Source organism: Ambystoma mexicanum, chromosome 7p (genome assembly GCF_040938575.1).
Source record: "Ambystoma mexicanum isolate Mex_15411 chromosome 7p, UKY_AmexF1_1, whole genome shotgun sequence".
NCBI classification, from domain to species: domain Eukaryota; kingdom Metazoa; phylum Chordata; class Amphibia; order Caudata; family Ambystomatidae; genus Ambystoma; species Ambystoma mexicanum.
In genome coordinates, this window is record NC_090939.1 from 546,822,648 (window position 1) to 546,843,261 (window position 20,614).

Sequence of the window (20,614 nt, forward strand, 5' to 3'; positions counted from 1 at the left end):
CAATTCTGTCAAATCCTCCGGGGAAATGTGGTGTGTAAAAAATGCTGAAAGTCTTTTCTTTCTGCTGTCAGATGACTAACTTCCTTAACTTCCAGCCTGGAGGCAAGAGGGGAGCCCAGGGAGGACTTAGTGTCCCCAGAAAGAAGGGAGAAAGTGTGTGCCATTACACAACCCAAACCAAAAGAAAGGAAGGGGAGGCTGGAGTGCCCACTCCCTAATGAAGGAAGAAAGGGGGTGCAGTGCAACAACCCTAACCCAGAGACAGAAGGGGAGACTGGAGTGATGCCCCCTAAGGAAGGAATTTGAGCCAGATGGGCTCCAACAAAAATAAAAAATATAAGACACTCTGCCCTATTGTTCCCCACCAAGGAATCATGGAAGAATGGGGGGAATGTGGGGTGTAATCAAAGACCCCAAATCAATAGAACTGATGGGCCCACTGAGAAATTGACCCATCAGCATTCGGAAACCTGCATGCTGAAAAATTCGGCCTGTTTAATCAGACTATGCAAGTGTCTTTCTGCAAGGGAAACCCAGAGAAAGCTAAAACAAAAATGTATTCAAGTGCAGATTGCAAAAGCATATCACATTGCTGGCTGCAACAGATATTCAGCATTTGTCACTGAAACTGTCACCCATCAAAAGTGGTGCACTCTGACAGTTCAGACCCACTTTTCAGCAGAAAAACAAAAAGCAAATAATTAAAGGTATATTTTATTAATGACTGAAAGAAACAGGCTGGCACTTTCAGTGCAAAAGCAAAGTGAACACTGATCAGTAAAACACACTGTGTGTCAAAGAATAAAGGCTGATATTAGAAATTGCAATATGTGCGTCCTTTCAGCCAAAGACAAATTGTGGGTAACCTGGGAAACATCACAAAGTACTAACCCACTGACAGCCTGGTTTGCGCATCCTAACAGTTTACAACTGCAATAAATTGTAGCCTGCCTGAAAGGCGTTGAAAAGTGAGCTCCCTGCAGGACAATTGGCCCTGGCTGGTGCATTACCGGAATGTAGGGGGAGGTGTGAAAATAGGTTCTACAATCAAGGAAAGCTGAAACTTTGAAATAAATACAAGAAATAGAAGCCTTTCAGATCGGAACAATGGTCCACTTCAGATAAGAGGGCAGGTTTTGTGACATCACAGGGCCGGCCCAGCTCATTATCTGCAGTGGGAAATCTCAGTGTAGCAAATGCATCCCGCATTTACGATCTTCAGCCACCAACTTCAAAAAACCAACTTCAAACAACAAAAGAGACTAATGAAAACCATGGACACAGACTGGTCGAGAGTGACAAATGGCCTCGAGGAAGCAGAGCTTCCATTTGCAAAATATGAAGATTGACTATTAATTTAAAAGGACTATAATAACTGAGGCCTTTTTCCCAGAAACCATAAGTCATACTGTCTTCATATATGTGTCATTTTTAGATAATTTTCAGGTGATGTTGTAGAAATACAAATGATCCCCCTGAGACTTAGGGAACTGTAATGGACAGCTAAAATGGATTGTTGGCTGATCTGAACATGTCTTGGATTTTAGAGTTGACGGGCTGGTGGGGGGGAGGTGAAATTAGGTATTTAGAGAGTCAATTACATGTTCCTAATTATTACGCATTTTGTGTAAATAGCAGAAAATTGCCACATGGCTGTGCAACATGATGCGGAAATGGCTGTGGTTTAATTAAATTTCCCATGATTAACTGAAGAGGAATATATATATATATATATATATATATACACCCCCCATGGCAATTATTAGTAAATCCCAAAGTTTTTGACACAAAGCTAGAATTTTGCCAACATTTGACATGAAAACAAAAGGGGATTGCAAATGGGAATTGCCATATGTCTGCTCCAGACTCCTAAACCAATCCATAGAGAGAGCCTGGACTTGGGAGGCAAGAGATGGGTAACTGGCCAATCTATGTTGCGAGAACTCTTGCAAGAAACTGGCCAATGTTGTTAACTTGATGGTGTCATCTCTGGCATATAAATATAATGCACTATGATGAAGGGGTGAGCTGCTGGCATTTACCATCTGACAGCCGCCGGGAAACATTTAAAGGAGATTTTGCTGTAAATAACTCTGTGTGGAGCTGTCAATTGCTGCTGCCCGTTGCTGGGGAGGGGTAAAAGCTGACTGGATTCTATGTTGAAGAGCTCGGGACCATTGTGGGGTGAAATATAGCCCCTGATTCCCAGAAATAAAGAGGCCAGAGTGATTTGTACAGTCCCAATGAAGTATAAAGCCAGCACAGAAATGGTGATGTCAGACATGAGGCCTACTGAACTAAAAACAGGCCTAAATCTCAAAGGAAAGAAAGTGGGCTTAAATCTCAAAAATGCGAAGATATGCTCAAAGCATTTCAGCAAGGAAAAGAAAGACGTGGCTGACAATTCTGTTTTACTAAATCCATGAAAAGATACACTTTTTCCTTAAAGAGGCACATAGCTGTGTGTACATTATCTTTAATGTAATGACAAATTGTGCTCCAGTAATCACAAGTGAAACCAAGCTTATTGCAATTATATGAATTAAAATAAATTCCTTTTTCCTCCAAATTACAGTATGCAGAGAGAAGTGCCTACTAGACTTTCAGAGTTTGAATATGGTTTTCTCATTTAACTGTCCTATACATATGGACAATCCAGAAGTATTACTCATGTCTTTTGTAACTGTGAGATTAAAGAAGTACATTACACGTGGATATGAGGCCCAGGTGCCTTATAAAATGTCATGTAAAATGCCTTATGTGTGAGTTTGAAAGGCATTTCTTGCAGAATTTCACATGCAGCCGGTCCTTTCTCCTGAACATGAAACTTAACCTCCAAGACATTTCCTCTGCTGATCCCGGAGAGGGTGGTCTGGTTGTCAACCATCAATCAGGTCCATTGCTTAAAAAAATATAAAGAAATATACTGCCTAGATTTAAACCACAGTAGAAATAGATTAAGCCATGCCTAATCTTTCAGCAGAAGTGACCTTGAGATCACAACTCCCATAAAATGTACATTAGAGTTGCATCAATGACCATTACAAGACCAAGACAGGACAGGCGAAGATAAACATGCTTAAGGGGAAATGAAATTTAAGGGAACAAAAGAAAGGCTGGAGTTTAGTTAATGGAAAAATACATATAATTGCATAATAAGTGCAGCGTATATGGCTCAGCGGTCATTCCAGACTTTTATTCAAGGTGACAGTGACCCCCTTTGAACCATGCCAAAACGAATTATGTGTGATAAACATAACAAAAGTTATTAATGAAAATTTGATTTGGGCCTTCCCTTGATTCCGATAGATTTGAAATTTGGTGTGACAAAATTAACATGGGAACTATGAAGTGGCATAGTTATCACTGACATGGCTCCTGATTAAACAAAGAAGAAAACGGAACATCGGAAGGGCATGCCAACTTCAGATTAGCATCATCATTTTCTGAAATATAGTTGTTAAAAATATATCCATACCTGTAAATATTTGAAAAATTAGGGTACTTGAAATGTTGATAGATTTTCAGAGTTTAAACCATCCGAGCCCACATGTCAGTTTGGGATGACAAAGCTTTCACCTCCCACAGCTTTCCTAACTCAGACCCCTCATCTCCTTGTCCAATTAGCACACAGGAGGGAGGTGGGTAGAAAAAAACAATCATCCCTTTCGCGGGAATAATGACAGGTTTGTGATGTCATTTGCCGTATAAGTAAACCAATTTGCATCAGAACTGGGCTTTTTTCACTTATTCTGGGAGGTATCCTGCTGCTGAACTCTTTCGAGAAGCACCCAAGCAGAGTGGACCCAAATCTTGCATTGGCAACATGGACCAGGAGACATAGAAGCTGACTGGGACCCCTTGGAGGAGCCAGAGGGGACTATCCTTGATCAACACCCTTGCTGTCCCAGAGGTGCCCTGCTGTTCCCTGATGCCCATTACAAGGCCTCTCCTGTAAGTAAAATGATCCCAATGTCATTGATTGTGTAGGCCCTGCATTTATCTCAGGTGTTATTTTAGTATTTGCCCATAGCAAAATATCCTGTCTGTCTGTGAAGATCCTTAGCACATTTAATTAAATTAATCAATTAATTGCTGTATAGAAATCACAGGATGTGTTTGTCATGATGCCTACCTCTAAGGAGCCAGGCCGGGCCCAGCAACCCCAGAGGCAGACATCATTTTCCCCAGGGAAGTCTCAGCGGGCCCAAGTCGGGGCCCTTTGGACTCAGTCCTGGCGCCTTAGGCGCCAGGCTCATAGCGGACCCCAGTCCTGTCGCCTTAGGCGCAAGGCTCATAGAAGAGGATATGTGTTTAAGTGCTTGGGTGCACACTTACCTGATGCAGACCTTGCTGCTTCATCCAGGACCTCTTGAGGCCTGAATGGGACTACTTAACCTGTAGGACTACTTCACCACCCGGGTGTGGTCGGGGAAGGATACATACCTGATTGGTGGAAGGATACATACCAGGAACTTCTTCCAAGGCTATTTAAACCCCACCCGAACAGCCACACATGCTTCGCGTTGTTCTGCACCTCGCAGCTGGACGCTCACCGTGTCAGCTCCTGCATCCTGACTTCAGCCACGCCTGCCAGCACCCTGGAACACCTGCAAGGGGAGAAAGGAAGAGAATAGGAGAAGAAAAGCCCTTACCTGCTAAATCTGCATCCCGGAGTCATTTCTCCAACGGCCCTGAAAAGGAAGACATCATTTTAAAGGCATTTCGTTTCGATCGCTGCAGCGCTGCATTTTACTCACCTTTGCAAGGCGCTTCCATCTTCAGCAGCGATCTTCCGGATTCAGCTACGCCCCGGCGCCTAGAGGAAAAAAGACAAGAACAAAGGTGAGAGGGAGAAAAGGAATAAGGAAAGCTCAGTTTCCTTTTAAGTCTTACCTGTTGGATTATTCCCACTGCATTTCGGGTCCTGCCGCTTCCTGGCATCTCCGGACCCCGGCCCCTATGGGGAAAAAAGACAAAGACATTGAATGAGCGAATGCAAAGACATTACCTGAGCTCTCATCCAGAACTGTTTCACTTCGGGTCGGCGCCATATCTCCGGCACTCCGAACCCCGGCCCCTAAGGGGAAAAAGTCATAAGCATTAGCGCTTGCTGCAATTAGACAACGAACGTTATTATTAAGCTTGAACTTTTGAACAGAACTTTTACAGCGCCTTACCTGAACAGTCAAGCTTACCTGAACTCCCATCAATCCTCAATCCAGTGAAGTAACTGGGTTTCAACGCGCCCCTGCATCAGAAGCAGGATGGAGAGCTCATCCTTCCAAACCCTAAGGTGAGGCTTCACGGGGAATCGTGGAGGAGGTATCGTGGAGGGTTGGAAGGGAGTGGGAGGCTTGAGCATTGTTCCACAGTTGGTAATATTCCCTTTTCACGCACAGGAGGGTATCCAACGAGCCAGGGAAGCCAGAATAGAGGGGCCCTTCCTGTCCATCTTCAGAGTTCTGCGCCTTCGACGCCGCGCCTCCGTGGGAACCAGGTGAGCGTTACAGAACGCGAAGCCTTACCACAATTTCCCACCTGGGCGCTATGGAGACTTCCGAGACAGATCAGCTGGCCCATCTTTTAGGGGAATTACGGGCAGAAGTGAACTCAGCCCGCCAGGAGACTAATGCTCTCAGAAGGGAACTAATCCTATCCAAGGAAAGAACTGATGATCTGGCCAAAAGGTTATTGCAGGGCCAGGCAGAGCACACTCCTTTACCTGTTTCCGGAGATATTTCTACAACAATGGGTTCGAATAACCCGGTACAAATCAATCTACCTGGACACATGCCTTTGGCCCCGCCGGAACGTTTTGCGGGGGATCCCAAGAAATATGCCGTTTTTATGAACCAATGCCGTTTACACTTTTTATGCAGGCCCGGGGCCTTCCCCAACGACCAGACCAAAGTAGCCTTTGTACTATCTTACCTCAGTGGCTGTGCTGCCGATTGGTCTATTCCATTGGTGAATCAGGATGATCCCATTCTCTGAGATTTCCAGGGCTTCCAGGCCAGCATGGAAAGATTGTTCGCTCGACACTCGCAGGGACAGGCCCTTGACAACGAACTGCTATCCTTACGACAAGGTAATCAGGATCTTTTGTCCTATATCGCCACCTTTAATAGACTAGTTGTGGAAACCGGATGGCCTGAAAATAAAAGGATCACATTGTTTCATCGAGGCCTGCGCGGAGAGCTTAAAGATGTTATAGCTCAGATAGTAGATCCACCCCAGGCCTGCACAGACTCCATAGACTTAGTGGTTCAACTTGATCACAGACTTCAAAATAGAAAAGCAGATCGGCTCAAGTATGAAACCAGAGTACCTATCAAGACCCACGTTAACTCCAAGAGTACTGACGTTTCCGAACCTATGCAAATTGGCAGTGTTAAAGGACCATTAACGCAGAAGGAACGAGAGAGAAGGCGACAAATGCAACTTTGTCTGTATTGTGGAACTTCCGGTCACTTTCTTCAAAGTTGTCCAGTTAAACCACCCAAGAAGGTGGTTGGAGCCACTGATAACGAGTTATTGACACCTGGTTCGGGAAACGACCTAGCCCGACAAGTGTAGGGGTCCGCTTGCCGAGCTTGAAAACAAACTCTTTGACCTCGCATTTTGTCATGCCAATGGTGCTTGTGAACCCAAAACAGCCTCAGCAGTTGCATGCTATAAAAGCATACATAGACAGTGGAGCTATTGGAAATTACATAGACCGTGAATTGGCTTCCAGGATTAAGCTTCCTCTCTGCCCGAAAGTAACCCAAGATGTAATTACTACAGTTGATGGAACCGAAATAACCTCAGGGCCTGTAACGCATTCCACAGTTGAAATCACTCTGGTGGGTCAGGACGGACATCGGGAAGCAATCGTGTTTGATGTGATCAAGGCCCCACAATTTCAAGTACTTCTTGGAATCCCTTGGTTAGAAACACATAATCCAAGAATAGACTGGCGAGCAAATAAGATAACTTTTCCTGATTGTGAACCAACCTGTTACCCAAGGAATCCAGCTATGGGTCTAGCCTCTGTAACTTCCACCCCTGTACAGCTACCATCTGAATACCAAGAATTCCAAGACGTTTTTCAGAAAGAGCAGGCTAACACCTTACCTCCCCATCGATCTTACGATTGCCAAATCGACTTGGTACCCAATGCACAACTACCTTGTAGTAGGATTTATGCTCTTACTGAACCTGAGAACCTGCATTTGCGCCAGTATTTGGTTCAATACCTGGCCAATGGTTTCATTCGCCCATCAAAGTCACCAGTCTCTTCCGCTTTGTTCTTCGTACCTAAAAAGGAAGGAGACCTTAGGGCCTGTATTGACTACCGCGCCCTAAATCAGATAACGATTAAGAATCGTTACCCTTTGCCCCTGATACCTGAGCTTATCGACCAAGTAAAAGATGCTTGTGTGTACACCAAGCTAGATCTCCGAGGAGCTTACCACCTGGTACGTATAAAAGAGGGCGACGAGTGGAAGACTGCATTCCTCACCAAATTTGGGCTCTTCGAATATCAAGTAATGCCCTTCGGTTTGTGCAACGCACCTGCCGCCTTTCAGTACTTCATGAATGATGTTCTTCGGGAACTTATCGATGTTTGTGTCATCGTTTATATCGACGACATCCTGGTGTATTCCTCCTCAGAATCTGATCACAGAAACCATGTTAGGGCAGTTCTTGAGAAATTGCGCCAGCACAAATTATTTGCCAACCTCGAAAAATGCGTTTTTCATACCACAGAAGTGGAGTTTCTCGGATTCATCCTGACACCTCAAGGAATCCGAATGGACTCGCGGAAAGTGGACGCCATTCTCAAATGGCCATCTCCTAGCTCTGTGAAGGGAGTGCAAAGCATGCTTGGCTTTTCCAATTTCTATCGAAGGTTCATCCCGGAATTTTTTCGAACTGTTCAACCCATCACAGCTCTCCTAAAGAAAAACAAATGCTTTGAATGGACTCTTGAGGCTGAACAAGCCTTTCAGGACCTGAAAACCAAATTCACCTCTGCACCTGTATTGAAGCACCCGCGCCCAGATCTCCCTTACATCGTGGAAACCGATGCATCCAGTTCGGCCATGGGAGCTGTCCTGTCGCAAAGAGACCCAGAAACTAACCAACTACACCCTGTAGCCTTTTGGTCCAGAAAATTCTCTCCACCTGAACTCAATTACGCAATTACTGACAAAGAACTACTGGCTATTAAATCAGCTTTCAAGGCTTGGCGTCACTATCTTCTTGGTGCAAGACACACCATCACCGTAATTACGGACCACAGAAATTTGCAGTATTTAAAGACGGCCAAAGCTCAATCTTCGCGACAACTCCGATGGGCTTTATTCTTTGCGGAATTTGATTTTGTAATTACCTATCGCCCTGGCTGCAAGAATGGTAAGGCAGATGCCTTATCCCGGATAGGCATGGAAGAACCCAATTCGAGTTTAGAACCTGTGCCAATCATACCGGAACAAAGAATTCTGGGCTTGACTTCATTGCAAACCATTGAGGACATCCAAGCTCAAGTAAAACAGCTTTTTGACTCTTCTGCCTTACTGGAATGGAGTCAAAAGGGTCCTCACTACACCGTTAAGGATGATTTACCCTACTTCCAAGAGCGGTTATTTCTGCCAAGTAAAGAATTGCAGGAACTTGTCATTACCCGTCATCATGAATCATTAATGGAAGGACACCCCGGTATCGCGAAAACAGAAGAAAAGATCAAACGCCACTTCTGGTGGCCTTCTTGGAGAAAAGACATAAAGTCATTTGTGTTGTCTTGCGGAATCTGTGCCCAAAATAAGAGTCAAATGAAAAGGCCAGCCGGCCTACTTCAACCTTTGGACATTCCACCAGCACCTTGGCACACCTTGTCAATGGACTTTATAACTGACCTGCCTCCTTGTGGTGGTTACAACACGATTCTCGTAATAGTGGATCTATTCTCCAAAATGGCCCATTTTATCCCTTTAAAAGGATTGCCGTCAGCTTCCACCTTGGCCAAGGAATTTATGGAAAATATAGTGCGGTTACATGGTTTCCCTTCCATATTAGTCTCAGACCGTGGAAGTCAATTTATCTCCCACTTTTGGAAGAAATGTTGCCAACTAGCACAAATAGACGTGCGGTTATCCACCAGCCACCACCCCCAGACCGACTGACAAACCGAGAGAACCAATCAGACTCTCGAGCAATATCTGCGGTGCATGTTACACCAATCCGAGTTGAATTGGAAGGACATCCTTTGGATTGCAGAATACGCATACAACAATTCAGTTCATTCTGGAACCGGAAAGACTCCTTTTTATACCCTGTATGGTCACCATCCTCGGACCTCTGACCTAGATCCACCTCTGACCCTGGAGATGCCTGCAGTAAATCACCTACATTCCACAATAACCCAAGCCTTCAAAGAAGCTACAACCCACTTACAGCAAGCCAAGAAAAAGTATAAAGAAAACGCTGATTTGCACCGAAGTAAAACTCCTCCTTACCAAGTAGGAGATCAGGTATGGCTAGCAACTAAACATCTACCCCTCAAGGGTCAGCAAACTTTTAATCCCAGATTCATTGGGCCTTACCCCATCAAAGCTATTATCAACCCAGTGGCCTTTAAACTCGATTTACCATCCAACATGCGGATTCATCCCGTTTTTCACGCATCTCTTCTAAAACCAGTACAACCTGGAACCAGACTGTCTGAGCCCCCAGGCCCTGTCCAAATTGATGGAGAATTAGAATTCGAAGTGAAAGACATTTTAGATTCCAAGATAGTTAAGTCGAAACTCTTCTATCTTGTTGATTGGAAAGGATATGGACCTCAGGAAAGATCTTGGGAACCCAGTAACTATGTTCACGCACCACGATTAATTCAAAGATTCCATCGAAGATTCCCGCACAAACCAAAACCCCCGGAGGAAAAGACCTTGGGAGGGGCCTTGAGGGGGGGTACTGTCATGATGCCTACCTCTAAGGAGCCAGGCCGGGCCCAGCAACCCCAGAGGCAGACATCATTTTCCCCAGGGAAGTCTCAGCGGGCCCAAGTCGGGGCCCTTTGGACTCAGTCCTGGCGCCCTAGGCGCCAGGCTCATAGCGGACCCCAGTCCTGCCGCCTTAGGCGCCAGGCTCATAGAAGAGGATATGTGTTTAAGTGCTTGGGTGCACACTTACCTGATGCAGACCTTGCTGCTTCATCCAGGCCCTCTTGAGGCCTGAATGGGACTACTTAACCTGTAGGACTACTTCACCACCCGGGTGTGGTCGGGGAAGGATACATACCTGATTGGTGGAAGGATACATACCAGGAACTTCTTCCAAGGCTATTTAAACCCCACCCGAAAAGCCACACATGCTTCGCGTTGTTCTGCACCTAGCATCTTGACGCTCACCGTGTCAGCTCCTGCATCCTGACTTCAGCCACGCCTGCCAGCACCCTGGAACACCTGCAAGGGGAAAAAGGAAGAGAATAGGAGAAGAAAAGCCCTTACCTGCTAAATCTGCATCCCGGAGTCATTTCTCCAACGGCCCTGAAAAGGAAGACATAATTTTAAAGGCATTTCGTTTCGATCGCTGCAGCGCTGCATTTTACTCACCTTTGCAAGGCGCTTCCATCTTCAGCAGCGATATTCCGGATTCAGCTACGCCCCGGCGCCTAGAGGAAAAAAGACAAGAACAAAGGTGAGAGGGAGAAAAGGAATAAGGAAAGCTCAGTTTCCTTTTAAGTCTTACCTGTTGGATTATTCCCACTGCATTCGGGTCCTGGCATCTCCGGACCCCGGCCCCTATGGGGAAAAAAGACAAAGATATTGAATGAGCGAATGCAAAGACATTACCTGAGCTCTCATCCAGAACTGTTTCACTTTGGGTCGGCGCCATATCTCCGGCACTCCGAACCCCGGCCCCTAAGGGGAAAAAGTCATAAGCATTAGCGCCTGCTGCAATTAGACAACGAACATTATTATTAAGCTTGAACTTTTGAACAGAACTTTTACAGCGCCTTACCTGAACAGTCAAGCTTACCTGAACTCCCATCAATCCTCAATCCAGTGAAGTAACTGGGTTTCAACGCGCCCCTGCATCAGAAGCAGGACGGAGAGCTCATCCTTCCAAACCCTAAGGTGAGGCTTCACGGGGAATCGTGGAGGAGGTATCGTGGAGGGTTGGAAGGGAGTGGGAGGCTTGAGCATTGTTCCACAGTTGGTAATATTCCCTTTTCATGCACAGGAGGGTATCCAACGAGCCAGGGAAGCCAGAATAGAGGGGCCCTTCCTGTCCATCTTCAGAGTTCTGCGCCTTTGACGCCGCGCCTCCGTGGGAACCAGGTGAGCGTTACAGTGTTTTGTTAGCATTCAAAACTAACAAGTTCTTCCGAGTGTGTTTTGAGCTGGTATAGACCTAAATATTTGCAAGAAGAATGAATCCCAAAACCCTGTTTCCAAGTGAGGGTACAGGATGCAAAACGAAATTCTCCATCGATCCCCGAAGTGTGAAGCCTTGTATTTCCTGTGATTGTGTGGTGGGAAAAACAAAATTGCCTAGATAGACGTTGGCCTGCGTTGCATCTGGATAGGATTGATTGAATGATAACATGCCCGCGTCTAGAAAAACATGAATGCTAACATGTGCCACACCTAGAGCTTTGAACACCAGCCTGCGTGGGGCTCAGATGGAGTTGTGAATGTTAGCATGCCCACACCTGGACCGGTCTCTAGACACTGGCCTGCGCCACATCTGGATAGAGGTGTGAAGGTTGGCGTGACCGCACCTGGATGGAGTCCTGAGCATTGGCCTGCGCCGCGTCCAGATGGGAATGTGAGGGCCAACAAGTACCACACTCAGACAGATCTGTGAATGTTAGCATGGTAAAGGTCAGGTAACCCACTAACCAATATAAACTCAAACTCTGCATACTAATCTCACTCAAAAAACTCACACAACCATCTCTCGCACAACAAGCCGCACGCACTTCACAACACTGCAACAACACATAAGCCGGAACAACAGCACATGCGGACTGACTCCGATCCGATACCTGCACCAAAGCTCAGCACCCGGTGTATACTGAGTTGAAGCTGCCCACAGAACACCACTCCTCTCACTATCCTAATCCCTTCTTCACCTTACTAACCCATCCAACCTTTATCGTTTACAGATCTGCCTGAGTGCCTGGGGACCAATTCCGTTGGTGACGGTACGCGGTACAAATACCTTTAAAATTTAACATTTAACATTTGTTCCCATTGTGCTTTGACCCAAACAACACAGCCCTTCCTGTTCTTTTTAGGTGTAGCAAAACTAATTTTCCCATTGTTTTTCTTTCTCTCATATTACATCCGTGGTAATAAGGGAAAAAACTATTTATCTCCTTGAATTCCTTTTTCCAAAGAGTGCATTTTATCAGAATCCCGAAATGATATTCCCATTGTGTTCCCACTCCCATCCACTGGCCTTCAATTTGGAGGGGCCCAGTCTAATTGATGTTTAGAGGCTGGGGTTGCTGGGAGAAAATTATTATAACCAAATCAGCAATCACTGTGTGTTTTGAATGGTTCTTTTTCCGTGTTGGTGCAGGATTTGAAAACATTGCCGCTGGACATTGTGACTGCATATCTTAGAATTCTCTCTGTGTTGGTGTCATTACGGAAGCAATTTTTGTTGTTTTTTTGCCACAGCATTGGTGGCTGATGTTAGTCTGTCAAACCTGGTTTAAATAAATTCATAAAGATATATTCTTACTAAACACTGGCCTGGTTCATAGTCCATTATGGCACCAGGTATTTGTTGAGGTTAGGTGCGAGATGGGTGGAGGCCTTACCAAAGTGAACCTTAACAAAATGATAGTGCTGCATTGTGGGGCACCTTGATTGGGAAGAAAGCAACTCCCTGAGTTGAGGGTGACCGTGTAATAAACCGCAACACCATCCTTGAGTGTGGAGTGACCAGACCCCTTAGCTATCTTCCAAGAGGGTCCTGAAATGCAGCTAGCTTTCCTGAAATTTAAACAGATGTTTTCTATGTAAGTAGAATGGCAGCTTCGAGACCAACATGTGGGGGAATCTGCTTGCCTTAAATCCTTTCCCAATATAGTGGGTGGTGGTGGTAAAACTGTGCAGTACCTTAGCCTAATTAACTAAAAATCTTAATTTAATTAATATCCCTGTCAGAACACCGCAAGGCGATTTTTGTTAAAATTCAAAATTAACAAAGCTCATTCCCTGTGTGCACTGAAAACTATAGACTGTAATTTAATTGTGTGATCCTATTTGTCCCGTTGACCCCGACTTCTTTAGGAAGAGGGGTGTCTTTGTCCCTAAAATAAAAAAAATCCCCTAGACCGCCAGCTTTCCCCAACACAGGCCTTTAAGTGGAGGGGGGTCTGCGATTCCAAATTCTCAAATCATCCCAATTTTTGCAGTCCAGCTTCCCCAACACAGGCATTTAAGTGGAGGGGGTATGACATGCACAATTCCCAAATAATCCCCATTGTTGCTGTCCAGCTTTCCCCACATAGACCTTAAAGTGAATGAGTGTCTGAAATCCAAAATGCGCAAATCATCCTCATTTTTGCTGTCCAGCTTCCGGCACAGGCCTTTATGTGGACGGGGTCTGAATGCCAACATTCTTGAATCATCCCCATTTTTGCTGTCCAGCCTCCCCAGCACAGGCCTTTAAGTGGAGGGGGGGAGGGATCAGAAATCCAACATTCTTAAATCATCCCAACATCCCCAGCACAGATTAGGCGTGGTCTGAAAAACCCACTGTTAAATCACCCTGTGTTTATTTACTGCTAGCCTTTTTAGCGTGTGGGAAAATCGAAATTGCCCAGCACTATATTTGTAATTGATTTTGTTCACTGAAGAGCCCTAATTATTTCTTGAATTGAAATTGAGATAAAGTACTGTGATTTGTGTTTTTCCAATTAATATGTGTGATTTATTATTTTAACACAAAGTTAATTCCTGTTAAATTTCTCTGCCATATAGTGGCAGATAGTGGCAGTGTGTGTAAATGGAAGCAGGTAGGCAATGAGGGCTCGGAAATCTCTCCACTGGCTGCCGATTGAAGCCAGGGTCACATTTAAAGCCTTGTGTATTATGCACTGGGCCCTGAATGGCCAAGGGTGGTTCGCCATTCAGTAGAAACGGCCGAGATATACTCCAGCTCGGTCCATGAGATCCTCAAACACAGCACTTCTGCAGATACCTAAATGCAGGAGGGAGCGTCTGGGTGGCCGAGCCTTCTTGGTAGCGGTGCCTAAACTTTGGAATTCTTTGCCTGTCCATTTAAGAGCCATTGTCGACTTTCTCCCTTTTAAACAAAACCTCAAAATGTTTCTCTTCCGGTAAAGATTGGTCTCCCTTTCAGTCTCCTTTTTCTCGCTTTGCAGGCCATCCTGCTTCTAAGTGCCATGATGCCTTTGGTGAAGGAGTGCTATATAAGTAGGTGATTGATTGAATTGTGAGCCACAAAGATGGTGGCATCTGTAGTTTAGTGTGATTTCTATTACTTCTAATTAAATAAATACAAATATATTTCCTGTACACTGGCCTGTTTTTTGGCTCATTGGTAGCTCAGGGAAAGGGAACCAAGGGGCATTATATGAGGCTGAGATATGGCTGAAAAAAGAACTAACATTAAACCGTTTATTGTGTGACACCTATATTGGGGAGGGAAGGAACTCCCTGTGTTGAGGGTGCCCTCTCAGTAAACTGTTACATGACCCAGCAATGCATTTTGGATATGGATTGAATGCAGCACAAAATAGGAACACCACATGAATGCACCAGCAATATGGAAAGAAAACATATTTTTAAAAGCAACATTTGTATAGCTCTCCCCTGCAGCTCCGCTCCCTCTTACAAAATGGACACCGCTTTAACAGAGCTGTCAGATGAAGGTTCTCAGTGCAGCTGACACCCTCTGAATATGTAGCTGCAATAGCTCTAACACAAAGCAAAATACAAAACAAAGCTATTTCTAGTCAGACCTAAAAATGAGGGTCATTATATGTCGTTGATGCTGTGGTTGCTATGGAGGCCTAGCAAATGTATCTTCCTAGCATATTTGTAACTTGAGCACATGGCAATAAAATGTTGCAAGTTTAAATTGCTTTCAGGAACATTTTGGCAAGTGTTTTTGAATATTGAATTCCTCTTTGCTAGGAAACTGTACATAGAGGGATCATGTTCCCCTGCTATTGTTAAAAGCCTTGTTTCTTCGGGTCTACAAAGTTGGACTATGGTGGAGGAAAGAACAATACAGAAAAGATGCCTTTTGGATAGTAGCGAATGGATGTATACTACAAGAGAGCAGTTGGTTCAAAGTTAGCCTGAGCATGCTTTAGAAATGCCCATACCGGCTTTGTTCTTGTTTTTCATCCCCAGCTCTACCCGAAAGGGGTTGGCCACTGGATGGTCAGGTTTTGCCGCCAATCTCTTGCAGAAAACTGTCTCGGGAGGACTGTGGTCAGTACCTCTGCAGGTTATGCATTCTGATCCGTTCACACACTGCTCATTCTGTACACCACATTGCTGTGCAGCTCAACTTCTTATGGTATGAAGATGGCTTACCTCTGTTGCAGTCGCTGTATTATTGTTAAATGGTTCTTTGATGGCTTCGGGAATTCAATATGTTTGTCTTAACCGAGTAGAGTGTTGCCATTTGGCTCGGTTTTAGTTGGCATCTCTCTGTCTATGAATTGATTGGTTCCAGTGTGGTTCACCACCTTACGGTTTTCTAGTTTTTGCCATGTATATATAAATACACCACCTGTAATCGCATGCAGTGTGTGTGTCCTTTTAGATGTGGCTGGCGGTACATATGTGACTTGGCTCTTTGCTGTATTCCTGCATGACATCGCTAATGGTGGTTTAGCTTGAGCACGTTTGGAATTGTTGCAATGTTTTGCGAAGTGTGTAATCATTTGCTGAGTGCATGTGCACTAGAAAACCCAATTCATATACGAACAAAGAGCAATTGTCGCTGTCGGGTGGGTGTTCCAATGTTAAGTTGTGCCTAATCGTCTTCCTGGTTCACATTAGTTTTGCTCGTTTTATTTTTATTTGTTCTGCTATTCACGTGCGTCGTTGGCCGTTTTTTCTTTATTTCTTTATCTGTTCAGGAGCTGCTTGTTCTCTTTACTATGTAACAGCTATTTCTTTGTGATTCGGGCCTTGTATAAAGGGGACTTTTATGTTGGAAAACATTTTTCAGTAGCACCAGTTGTCTTGGGAACCGCACGAATTAATTAAATAGGAGCACTGAAAACTATTCAAAATGACAGCTGACGTGTTGTTTCAATGTAAAATTCATAACATAGGCCAAGCTGGTCACAATATTTTGTATGTTGTGAGCTAAAACGAAGAAGCTTTTTTTCACCAAGACTCCAGTAATGTATGTAGAATGATACTTTATATAATTTAGGTTTTCATTATAACATTCTGGTGACTTCTTTTGGTGTGGTTCTGCTTGATTTTTCTCTGCATTTACCAAATGCACAGCACAAGACCCCTCCATCTGCACATCTGCCGCCATTAAGACAAACTCTCTTTCAGAAACGCTCTCGAAACGTCGTTATTCCCTGCAGCAACCTGAAGTTTATTCCCTCCCCCCTCTCTCTTTCTTCATGGCACCATACCCGTCTTTCACTGTTTAATTTACATCCAGAGTATTTCCGACTGGAAAGTAAAGTACAACTCTCAGAACAGTCAGGACGACTCAGATTCGCTCAACACCACCAAAAGCAAAGTGCTGAGCATCAAGATACGTAGTCAAACACCCCAAATTGGGCATCAGCCGCAGGCACAACAACCAACCCACACACACTCACATCCATAGCAAACTCTAATACACAAAGCACATCAGCCATCAGATTATAGCTACGACCTATGACAAAATGTGGCCTAGCTGGACACTAAACAAATCTCCGGCACTAGAATGAAGCTTCGACCTACAACGCATTTCAGTCAAGCTGGTCACATAGCAAATCTCTTGCACTCTCTAAATCTCCTGACCTCCTTCAACATCCACCCATATGCCTGACCATCTTGGGTTGCTAAGTGGAACACGGCCATCCCACCTAACCCCTATCTCAGCCTAATGTGCACCCGCATTCTACTCAGTCCAACATTCTACATACTTGGACTCTGGTTCCTGAGGGCGTTCAACCACAAGCATGTTGAGGCCATAATAATGGGATAAAGGTGCTATTTAAATGACAAGCTACTACAACTACAACTACTTCAGATTGCTAGCTGACATTTCCTGAGAACAACACCTCAGAATGTTGTGGTCCACTTGTCAGTCACCAATTTAGGGGATGTAAAAGGAGAGAAACAAAAGCCCTTTGCACACCTTAATGTAATGTCACTCTTTGTTTTGAGTGCATCCTTTTAAAGGCTCAATCATGCTTCTATTAAGCACGTGTAGGTGTGTTTTTTTCCCTCGCCTTAGCAGTTCCCCTTTGCAAGACATACTTACTTTTGAGTACACAGTACACAATTAGTTCCAGCCTAGCATTGAGAAATGAATTTACGTTTTGGTATTATGCAAAGAAGCTACTATATGCAGTTTCGGTATTGTATCAAAGGCAGTCAATGGTCGGGTTAACATTCCACAGAGGGGAGTACTGCTTTCGAAGAATGACCGGCTATGCTATGATATGTCATTTATAACGTGCCTGTAGAAAAGTGTTTCTAGGCGTGACAAGATAAGGGAGGGAAGACAGAGGGATGGCAAGACAAACAATCTTACTAGGCCTTGTGTCATTCAGATCATAAAAGTGTCACGACGTAAAGTGCAGGGGGAGGGGCGGAAGTGCAATCAGGGCAGCATTGCTTTGAGTAAGTGCAGCCAGGGCAGCGCGGCTCTGGGTAAGTGCAAGGAGGCAGGGGATTGTGGGTAACAGTTACAGCCCCTGAGTGTGCGGTAGGCCCAAAGCAGTGCAGGGGAGACTGCTCAAGGAGGAACCTGGGTCCCAGTAGACTCTGAGGGTAATCAAGTAACCAGTCAGCACAGGAGACAGGTAGGTCAGCAGATGGGAGAGAGAAAGAATGCAGAGGAGAACAGGAAGGTCTTGGTCTGCTTATGGAACATCAGGTTGTCTGGCTCAAGTTTGAGAGGGGCCGGGAGGCCATTCCAGATGGCGGAACCTGCAGAGGAGAAAGATTTACCCCCACTCTCTGCCTGGAAAAGCGTCTGACCATCAGAGAGTTTGAGGTAGCTGAGCGAAGGGCTAGAGAATTAAGGTATTTTGGAAGAGAAAGTTGGATGTAGTGTGGGTTTGGGTCCCAGAAAGCCTTGTGGACGATGCAGAGGGTCTTGAACTTGATCGTTGCAGCCACCGGTAGCCAGTGGAGAGGTTTCAGGGCTGGAGAGATACGGTCCCTGAGCTTGAGGCGAAGGACAAGTCTTGCTGTCCTGTTCTGAATTAGTTGCAGAGGACGGAGAGTAGAGGAGGGCAGATTGAGAAAGAGGCTGTTACAGTGGTCCAGCCTATAGTGGACCAGGGCTCTGGAGACAGTGAGCATCTGGGGAAAGTTAGAAAAGGAAGAATACCTCTGAGGAGGTGCAGCTGGTAATGAGCCTTCTTGGCAAGGTCCATGATGTGAGCAGAGAAGGTGAGAGTGGAGTCAAAGATGAGAACACGTTTTTTAGCCTTACAGGAAGGCAAAGGAAGAGGGCCCAAGGAGGGAAGCCAGAGAGAGAGAGAGAGAGAGAGAGAGAGAGAGAGAGAGAGAGAGAGAGCGAGAGAGAGAGAGAGAGAGCAGGAGCAGGGGGTCCCAATGAGAAAGATCTCTGTCTTACTGGCATTAAACCAGAGATCATTGGAGGTGCACCAATCCTGAATCGTGGATAGACAGTCAGGAATGAGTGAGAGAGAAGAGGAATCTGAGGGGAGACTGAAAGAGAGCTCAGTGTCATCAGCATAACACTGAAAGTTAGAGCGGAAAGTTATCAGGTGGATCAAAGGGGTCAAGTAGACATTGAAGAGCCAGGGTGAGAGGATAGAGCCTTGCGGAACACCACATGTGGGGAAAGAGATGGTGGAGAGAAAGGACCCAAGGTGGAACTGGGAGGGGTGGTTCATGAGTACGGAGGTCAACCACTACTCCAGGGCCTGATCTGTGATGCCCAGGTACTCACAGAGTTGTTTGATCAGGATTGCATGATTGACCGTCTCAAACGCAGAGGAAATGCCAAGGAGGATGAGGACAGAAGGAATGCTAGAGTCAAGATTAGTGAGCAGATCTTCATGGGTGTTCAGGAGAGCAGTTTCTGTGCCTCTGGCTGCTCTAAATACAGACTGATGGTCATGGAGATAACCAACATATTCAGTGTGAAGTTTAAGCTGGGAGATGGCCAGCTTTTCCAAGAGTTTGCCTAGGAAAGGAGTTATAGAGATTGGGCGATAGTTTGCTGGAAAGGTAGGATCAGCAGAAAGCTTTTTAAAGAGGGGGTGCACAAGGGAGTGCTTGACAAGATGGGGGAAGGATCCAGTGGAAAAACAATGATTGCAGAAACCAGCAAGGCTGGAGCGAGGGTGTCAATGTGGTCCTTCATGGTTCTGGAAGAGCAGGGAAGCACCTGATTGGATGACACTTTCATAGATCAGACTTGTCTAGAAACATCGTCAGGTGTTGTTCAAGAGAATGAGGAAAAAGGAGGAGAGGGAGAGGTGGGCAGAGGGGGGCCGAGAGAGGTAGAGTGAGAGGAGGAGGAGAGAGAGAGGACAGGATTGCCTGAGTCCTGAGGGGGGACAAAGTTATAGCGGAGGTCCCAAAACGTTTGAAACCATCATAGACATAATGGAAAAAATGTTTTGCTCATGCCTACAGCCCAAACCGCTGGACAGATTTGCACCAAACTTGCGTGAGGAGTGGCGGTTTGGTCCCAAAAGCATGCTTTTGTAGATTTGGTATAAATAGGTCCAGTAGATATTTTTTAAATGGCCATAAAGTAGGTTCGAAACAATTAGTGATATCTGCGTCCTGTCTGAGGATTTACTTCCTGATTCGGTGTCCGTGGACACCCCTGCCCCAATCAGGACATCACATAACGTTTCGGGACCTCCTACACGCCTGCTGATTGGTCAATTAAAATGTGAGTTGTGTCAAAATGTTTGAAATTGAGGCCATGTTGTATTCATGAACTGCACCCCTAGTCCGTGAAGATTACTGTAAAAACATATTAAAACTAATGAAACAATCTCTTCGGAGGTGAGGAGTGATGAGGATGGGTGGAATAATGCCATAAAAAGCCATAAATCGGCTATTTTTCTTCTCCGAAGTCTGTTTGGGGACATTGCTGGGATATTCGTTCGCAAACTTGACCAAATCTCGAGGACATCCATGCATATTTCTGAATCGCAGAACAGTTTTTCGGTGGCGTATAACTTTGGCGCCATTGGCGAACCTGCATGAAATCCCCAAATGTTTGAATGACTTATACATTTGGTGCCGTTTGACGAATATGCGTACATGTTTGCAAAATGATTTTAGACCCAACTTGGAATGTTTTTGTAAAGTTTGATGGGATTTTGTCAAGAGGGGACAAAATTAGGGGGAGGTCTAAATGTTTTTAGATGACTTATAACTGTGATGCCATT